At 39.4% G+C, this 9,465-nt stretch overlaps 1 pseudogene; it reads left to right on the plus strand.

The window, feature by feature from the left end:
* Window positions 1–407: 407 nt before the first annotated feature.
* LOC101609073 lies at window positions 408–800 on the plus strand (annotated as a pseudogene).
* The last annotated feature ends 8,665 nt before the right edge of the window (window positions 801–9,465 follow it).

Genomic DNA, 9,465 nt, shown 5'->3' on the forward strand with positions numbered 1-9,465 from the left:
AAATTTCGAAGTGGAAAGTGGGGCAGTAGGGCAGGTATTACCATGGGATATTTTTATAATCATGGTAAATATTAATAAAAATTGAGAAACAAAAAGAAAAAAATTTTAAATGCTAAAACCATGTTTCATTATTCTTTCAGTAAAATGTTCAGCTATCTTTTTTAAATGCCTTTTATGGCTCACTAGCTGGCTCGTGCTTCTGGCCCACCACCCGTCATCTGTTGGTTCTCTCTTGTTGGTCTACTGTCTCCTCTTGAGCTGTTGCTCATCTCCGAGCTTTGGTCCTGGTGGACAAGCATCCATGGTGGACTTGGGAGTCGTTGCCCGAGCCTTCCATCTGAGAAGTTCCAAGCACTCTGTTCAACTTGTGTCGCAGGAGCTGTGTGTTTCGCCACACATTTCAAGCAATGGCTGCCATCTAGAAGAAACTGGTGATTGTTGGTGATGGAGGCTGTGGAAAGAATGCTTGCTCAAAGTCTTTAGCAAGGACCAGTTCCCAGACGTGTGTGTGTCCACAGTGTTTGAGAACCATGTAGCAGATATTGAAGTGGATGGAAAGCAGGTTGAGTTGGCTTTATGGGACACAGCCTGACAGGAAGATTATGATCACCTGAGGCCCCTCTCCTATCCAGACACTGATGTTATATTGATGTGTTTTTCCATCAACAGCCCTGATAGTTTAGGAAATATCCCAGAAAAATGGACTCCAGAAGTCAAGAATTTCTGTCCCAATGTGCCCATTATCCTGGTTGGGAATAAGAAGGATCTTCAACATAATGAGCACACAAGACGGGAGTTAGCCAAGATGAAGCAGGAGCCAGTAAAACCAGAAGAAGGCAGAGATATGGCAAACCGGATTGGCACTTTTGGGTATATGGAGTGTTCAGCAAAGACCAAAGATGGAGTGAGGGAGGTTTTTGAAATGGCCATGAGAGCTGCTCTGCAAGTCAGACATGGGAAGAAAAAAATCTCAGTGTTTCTTTCTGCACACTGTACACAGATTCCCACCCAGTGGAGCCACCAGTTCTTATTGGTGGTTCTGGGGTTTTTCCTCTTCTCTTCAGCTGGCTAAACGTTTATTCTGTACCAGTTAATTTTTTCCAACTAATAGAATAAAGGCAGTTTTCTAACAGATAAATAAACAAATAAATAAAAATAAAATGCCTTTTATTTGGTAACAGTTCCAAGACACTCTAGTGGTGAGGAAGTTAAACATTTTTTTAGAAAATGTTTTATTTATTTATTTGAGAGAGAGAGAATGGGCACACCAGGGCCTCTAGCCACTGCAAACATACTCCAGAAATAGGTACCACTTTGTGCATCTGGATTATGTGGATATTGGGGAACAGAACCTGAGTTCTTAGAGTTTGCAGACAATGCCTTAACTGCTAAGCCATCTCTTCAGCACAGAAGTTAAATCTTAATGCTCATGTGATTGCATGGAAACCCACAACATCTCTTGTCAGTAATTATGTAAGAGTCTAATCTGGTGACCTACAAAATATTTTCTGAAGAAATCTAAATCTATACATACTTTTCAAGGTATTTCAATCAAAAGGAAAGGGAAATATATACACTTTGATAACTGAATTTTATCTGTCATTGAGGATAGTGTAGGTTGTCATGGTAGTGGGCAGTGAATAGCAGGTTCCTTGAGTAACATTGCAGAAAGGAGAGGAACCACTCCATAGACTTAACTGCAAGTCAGTTCAGGCTAGTTGGAGATTCTGCTTGGTTGCTGTCAGGCAACAAGGAAGAAGTGAAATGGATGCATTTAAAGTAATGGTAATGAAATTTAAATACTGTCTTCCATAAAAAAGTCTAAAATTATTTTATTTTTTCATTATGAGATAAGCAGAGCATAAATTGATAGCAAATACAGTTGTTTCTCTAACCTGTATGATCATTAGCAGTATTGTAGAACAGTTTGTCTCTCTCATGCACTTTATTATGCATCTTCTCCTCCTTGCTCTTTTCATTAATAAAGTTTGTATATGATGTGTGCTACCAGATATCAATGTTTACATCAAACCTTAATAGCATTGAGTCTAAATATATGTGATAAGAGGTCATGTTATTAAGCCAAAAGAAAGAGTACAGTATTTTTCAAAAATTATCTAGCCCTGTACAAACTCGCATTTGTGTTTAATGCCAGCTCTCTGGTGAACATTAAGTAGTTTATGGATTGCTGAGTTTTCATTATATACATATTATGCATCAAGTCATATGTCACATTAAGAATTAAGGCCTTTTTAAAAAAAAAAAAATATATATATATATTTATATACTATATATATATATATATATATACATACACACACACATACATACATACATACACACATACATACATATATATGTATATGCCTATACATATATATGTATATATATGTATAGGTATATGTGTGTGTGTATGTACGTATATGTATGTATGTATGTATGTATATATATGCACAGGTATATATATATCTCAAGTGCATTTTTACAGCCTCTTCTCCTGCTATATATAAAGTGAATCGAACTAGCAACAATGTACTAATAGAGAAGTAAATTCATTTACCTGAGATGGCTTTTAGAAGAATGTCTTCTTTATTTTATTTTGTTTCTAATTTTGTACAACAGATAAGAGTTAAGATTAGAAAGCTTAGAAGTATTTTGAATACAGACAGTAAACTTCTCAGAGCTGTCTTAATTCACCTGTAAATAATGGATAGTCTGTAGTAATAACTACTCAGGGAATTTACTGGAAGTAGAGAGATAACCTATTTCTCCCTCTTCCTTCCCTTCCTCTTCTCTCTTCCTTCCCTCCCTTTCCCCCAGTCTGAGTTAGCCAGGCCAACTTTTATGTAAATTTGCTTATTTAAGTAAAAATCCATAGTCACCAGCAAGCCAAGATTTCAAGAAAACTACCAAGAAAATCAAGTAAAATGAAGTAAAAGTAGAAAATACCAGTGAACCAGCATTTTTTGGTTTGTTTTCCACATGTCCACAGCACGTTTTGTAGCATCTGTCCTTCAGTCAAAAATTGAAGTATTCCTCAGTTGTCAGTTTGTCCCTAGGAAGTACTTTTCCTATATGGACCTGTTCATTTCACTTACCAAGCTAAACTGTCTGTATTTCCTTAGAATGTTTATTTTTTTTAATCTTAAAATTGGTAAAAAGCTTATTCATCATATCCACTTGAAGGTTTGTGTCATCCTATCCCCTTTGCATCTGAGTTCCTCAAAGTGTTCATAGCATCAACTGACCTTTCATTTGTACCTTCTTAAGTTGAAGTTCCTGTGGGTATTTTTTAATGCTGCTATTTACCTATGTTATTGTTATGTATATCACTATCATTTCCCCCTGCCATTATAGAGTTTCCCCTGAGTCTGTAACCAAAAACAACCCCTTTCCTCCCTCAAGCTGCTCTTGATTGGGTGTTTTTTTTTTGCCAGCAGTGTGAGAGAGTAGGGCATTTTGATGTCACAGTTCGGCAATGTGATGTCACAATGTGGCATTGTAATGCAACACTGAACATTGTGATGTGACAGATGGAAATTTTTTTTTTTTTTTTTTTTTTTGGTTTTTTGAGGTAGGGTCTCACTCTGGCTCAGGCTGAACTGGAATTCATTATGTAGTCTCAGGGTGGCCTCGAACTCTTGGAGATCCTCCTACCTCTGCCTCCCGAGTGCTGGGATTAAAGGCGTGCGCCACCACGCCCGGCTCAGATGGAAATTTTGATGTCACAGTGGGACATTTTCATGAGACAGTGGGGTATAGTGATGTGCCAATGGAGCACTGTTATATCACAGTAAGGAATTGTGATGTCACAGTCATGTATTGTGATGAGAGTGAGGCATTGTGCTATTACAATTGGACATTGTGATGTGACTGTAGGGTATACTGCTGCCACAGTGGAGCACTGTTTTATCACAGTGGGGCTTTGTGATGTCACAATAGGGCATAGTGATGTGACAGTGGGATATTGTGATATCACAGTGGAGCATTATAATGTGCACATGGGTATTGATATGTCACATTGGGGCATAATGGTGTCACAATGGACCATTATGATATCACATTAGGGCATTGTGATGTCACAGTGGAGCATTACAATCAAGAATTTGGGTATTACACTGTCACATTGGAACATTGTGATGCCATAGTTGAGCACTGTCATGAGACAATGATTCACTGTGATGTCAAAGTTGGGCATTGGTCTGTGGCAGTAGGGTGTTGTGATATCACAGTGGAACATTGTGATAATAAAGTGGGTCATTGTGATGTCCCAACAGAGCATTGCGATATCACAGTTGGGAATTAAGATGATATAGAGGGTTTTTGTGATGTCAAAGTGGAACATGATGTTACAGTGGGGCTTTGTGAAATCATAGTCAGGCTATCTGATGTTACAGTGGGGTACATTGATATCACAGTGGGTCACTGTGATATCACAGTAGAGCATTATGATATGACAGTGGGGTATTGTGATGTCACAGAGGAGCATTGTGATATCACAGAGGGGCATTGTGATGAACAAATTAGGTAATGTGTCATAATGAAACATTGTGATGTCATATCTGGGCATAATCACAAGGCAATGAGTCATTGTGATGTCACAGTTGGACAATGATGTGGCAGTGGGGTAGTATGATAAAACATATCACAGTACGGCATTGTGATGTCACAGTGGGGCTTTGTGATGAAACAGTTGGATATTTTGATGTCACAATGTAGCTTTATAATGTCACATTGAGGTACTGAGATGTCACAGTGGAGCCCTGTGATAAGAGAGTTGAACATTTTGTACACTGTGGGGCATTGTGAAGTCACTGTGTGGCATTGTGAAGTCACAGTATTGTATTGTGCATTCACATCAGGGCACTGTGATGAACCAATTAAAAACTATGATTACATATTTGTGCACTGTAATGTTACAGGCCAGTATTTGGGTGAGACAATGAGTCCTTGTGATGCCACAGTTGGGCACTGTGATGTGACTGTGGGGTATTGTGATGTCACAGCAGAGCACTATGTTTTCATAGTGAGTCATTGTGATTTCACAGTGGGGTATTGTGATGTCACAGGTGGTCATTTGGTTTGATAATTAGGAACTGAAATGTCATAATGGGATATTGTGATTTCAGACCCAGACATTATGAAGTGACAGTGGAGCATGCTTATGTTATAGTGGGGCATGGCATTGTAACTATGGGATATCATGAAGTGTCAGTGGGACATTGTTATGTCACAGTTTGACCTTGTGATAAGAGAGTGGGGAATTGTGATGTCATAGTGGGGCTTTGTGATGAAACAGATGAAATCTTGATATCACAGTGGGGCTTTGTGATGTCACAATGGTATATTAAGATGTTACAATGTGGCATGGTAATGTCACAGTAGAGTATTGTGATGAGACATGGGGGCATTATGATTTTATGGTGAGACCTTTTGATATCACAGGTGAGTCTTATTATGATAGGTTGTGGCATTATGATGTCACAATGGACCACTATGATAGGTTAGCAGGGCATTATGATATCACAGTGAGGCATTATAATAAGCAAGCTGATAATTATGATTAAAGCATTTTTATGTCATAGTTTGGCATTGTAATGACATTGTGAGTCACTGTACTGTCCTAGATGGCATTGTGATGAGGCATTGAGGTATTGTGATGTGATGTCAAAGTAGAACACTGTGATATCACAGTAGGGCATTGTGATGTCGTACTGTTGCATTGTAATGTCACATTGGATGCAGCAGACAGCTTCAGGTTTGCTGAGGTTAACTTCAAGACCAGCCATGGGTGTGGAGGAAGGGATTTATTGAATCTTAGAGACCCAGGAGAAGTTCCATAATACCAAAGAAGCTGACCTGCTTTAACAGGACCAAATACAGAAAGAGAAGATCCACAGCAAAAGATACACAGCACACTTCAAGAAGTCCAACTATTATGAATTGAGAAGCTATAAACATGATTGAGAAAATCTCTCTGACCTGTTGTTTGAAGGTTTTAGGGTAGATGCCCAGTAAGGAATAACTGGGTCTGGTGGTATCTCTATAGTCAGCTTTTATTCGTAATAGCTAAGAGCTGGAATCAATCCAGATGTCCACCACTAGAAGAAAGGATAACTAAGATATGGTGTATCTACACAATGGAAGTCTATACAGCAGTAAGAAAAAATGACACAAAGAAATTTGAGGAAAGATGGTTGAACCTGAAACATATCATTCTCAGTGAAGTTACCCAATCACAGAAAAAAAATGCCACATAGTCTCACTCATCAACAGCACCTAACCTGAATCTACCCAAGATACCTTACATACCCAGCAAGCACCTCATGGACTAGACAATAGGATGTATGGGGAGGGAGGGGAGGGCATCGAAGGGGTGGGAAACACTAATCTAGACACAAACAGCAATGGTACCATAAAATTCTACTTCCTAAAAGGCAGACCAAATGGTTGAACCTTCACCAGGCCCTTACAGGGAACACCTGAACCACAATATACTGGAGAGGGTAGGATTAAGTTGAACATAAATCTTCTACATCTTCCCTACCTCTCTCTCCCTCTCCCTATTCATCTCCCTCCCTCTCTCTCTCTCTCTCCTCTCCAACTCTTGTATATAGTTATCTTTTTCCTCATTTTCTTAGTGGTGACTGACCTGTAACTCCCAGTATCAGCATGGGGCTATCATCCACAATGAGCATTTGATCAGAGAAACCTACATGGTTTCCTAAAAGAATGACAGATTCCTGTCAGAGTACCTGATGACCCACCAAAGGTTAGTGGGAAGACCCTACTGCTGAAGACACCACATGCAGCTGACACGTAAAATGGAACGGCATGGCTGGAAGCCAGGAGAGAGTCAGTCCCCAGACAGTCATCGTGTCTAGTGCCAGAAGGTGCTATATGGGTGACTGGGGGAAATGACCAATATCTGTCCAAGCAACCCATGGTCTAACCTACTTAGCAACAAATAACCTGTTGTGATGCCCACACAAGTGCAATAGTGGCACACAGCCATGGTGGAGAACCAACTGCTCTTGATTTGGCTAACTGATCCCCTCAGTGGAATAAGACCCATAGCTGGAGCTGGGAAACAAGTCAGAACCATATCCAAACATAATCCCTCTCTCCAATATAAGCTACCATCAATCATGGGCTACAAGAGGGCCTACACCTATTAAACTCTCTATAAAAAAAAAGTAAGGGTTATCTCATTTGTCCTGGTCCTAACTTACTCTCCATTGGAGAATCTGCTTCTCTTTTTCAGATAGATGCATATCCTAAGAAGAGAGCCACCCCATCATACCTCAAAAAGGTCCCAGCTGAAACTAAGGAAAATTGGCAAAACAAGCAAGGGTGCTGTTTTCCTGATGAACCGGATACCAGCACAAGGGGGAAGGAGTCCAACACAGAGAAAAATCAACTCCTACCAAATCAGAGAGCCACAGCCTTAGAGGCCCCCAACACCTCAGCACTGAAGCAGACCAAAAATGAACCCAATGAGGCTCAGGGAAATTTTGCGGAAGAGGGGGTGGAAAGAATGTCAGTGCCACATGTTGGGTCATGATATGCAGAGACATTTATCGTACCAGTAACTGTGGGCTAACTCCACAATGCACGACCCATATACCTCAACAAGGAGGGGCCAATGGGTAGAGGTAGGTCACGGATGAGCCTAATAATGGTACCAAACTGCCTGTATTTGCTGAATAAAAAACTAATAAAATAAATTTAAAAAGGTATTGATTATCCTAGGGCAAAATTAAAAAAAATAGATATAAGATATGAATACAAAAGATAATATTTTGGTCCATAAATAGGAATTATGTAAGTGAATCATTCAAATGAATGTTAGAATGCCAAATAAAAGAATGACTGTTGCAGATGCTTAATATCTTAAAAAAAAGAAGTAAGAAAGAAAGAAGGAAGGAAGGAAGGAAGAAAGAAAGAAAGAAAGAAAGAAAGAAAGAAAGAAAGAAAGAAAGAAAGAGAGAAAGAAAGAAAGAAAGAAAGAAAGAAAGAAAGAAAGAAAGAAAGAAAGAAAGAAAGAAAACCAACTAGGCACTTTACATATCTTTAGGTTGGAATCTGAAATTCACCACAACACCCTAGGACTGGACTCTAAAATCCACTGACTGACACCAATACAGCCATGTTGCTGCAGATGCAAACTACAAATGAATAAAACACTGAATATATTGAGGGTCATCTATTCAAACACCCACATATTACCTATGAACCTCAATAGATTCATAACCACCACACATTGTAAGTTGTACTCAGTTCAGTTTCAAAGGTCTCCAAGGTCTTTAACAACTTAAGGTGGTAAGTTCTGTAAAATCAAACAAGTTAAAAAATTTCAACACATAAAGGCAGAGTAAACATTTTCAACTGGTATAAAGCATATCAAGCAGAGAATAGAACAATGCAAATTCAACAACCATGAAGAAATCATCAAACTTCTGCAGTTCAAGTTCAATATAACAAGAGACCAACAATCTCCAGTTTTTCCAATTTCACCCCTTCAGCTGGACAGAGTAGCCAGGGAACAGTTCCATGCCAGGCCACCAATGTGCTCCATGGTAGCCCTTGCAGTCCTGGCATATCCAAAACATCTTCAGGTCTCCATGCAAAGCATGCTCTATCTTCTAAAAGCTCTTTCAGCCCATCAGAGCACCATGCTCTGCCTCGTGTCACATCTCATCAGTGGCTCCTGGAACCATGTGTAATCCATGACAACTTCATGCATTTTTTTCATGCTTCCAAAATTAATACCAGGTGTGAAAACATAGCCACATTCTATTTCCAAAAGAGTTTGCATTTCTAATAGTCTTTCCTCAGGCATCTGTTCCATTGTTTTAATATAGTTGGGTCATCTTCCTTAAGAATGTTAATGTATTGACAATAGCAGCTTTCTTAGCCTTAAACCAGGCTCAGTGCCTCTAATTTTAACTTGTTTGAAGTTCTCTCACTCAAAACTGTAAGTCTCTCATTCTAATATCTTTAGCCAAGCACATCAGTCCATTACAAATTTAACCTTGATCAAAATCTCTGGGCCTGGCCAGCAGAACACAGCCATCTCTTATATCAGTAGCTCAGTAGCAACAAAGTCCTCTGCAGTCTTTCTTTGCCCTTAGGAAGCTCATAAGCCAAGCCTAGAAGTTCAATACTGTATGAACTTATAGCATTATCAAAATCTCATCCGAATAGTCCATAAAACTTGGCTTACCACTCCCAAGGTGTCTTCATTTGCAAGGACCAACTCCATACCAGTTCCTCCAAAACAAAGGTTCAAAAAGACCAAAAGCCGCATGGTTAGGTTCAGCTCACCCCACTCCTTGTACCAGTTTCTTTAGCAGACAGCTTCAGGTTCACTGAGATGAACTTGCACACCAGCTCAGCATTGGATATTGTAACATTACAGAGGAGCATTGTTATAGCACAGTGGGAAGCTGTGATGTCACCTTG

The sequence above is a fragment of the Jaculus jaculus genome, unplaced genomic scaffold, assembly GCF_020740685.1.
Source record: "Jaculus jaculus isolate mJacJac1 unplaced genomic scaffold, mJacJac1.mat.Y.cur mat_scaffold_34_1_3701052_arrow_ctg1, whole genome shotgun sequence".
Lineage (NCBI taxonomy): Eukaryota > Metazoa > Chordata > Mammalia > Rodentia > Dipodidae > Jaculus > Jaculus jaculus.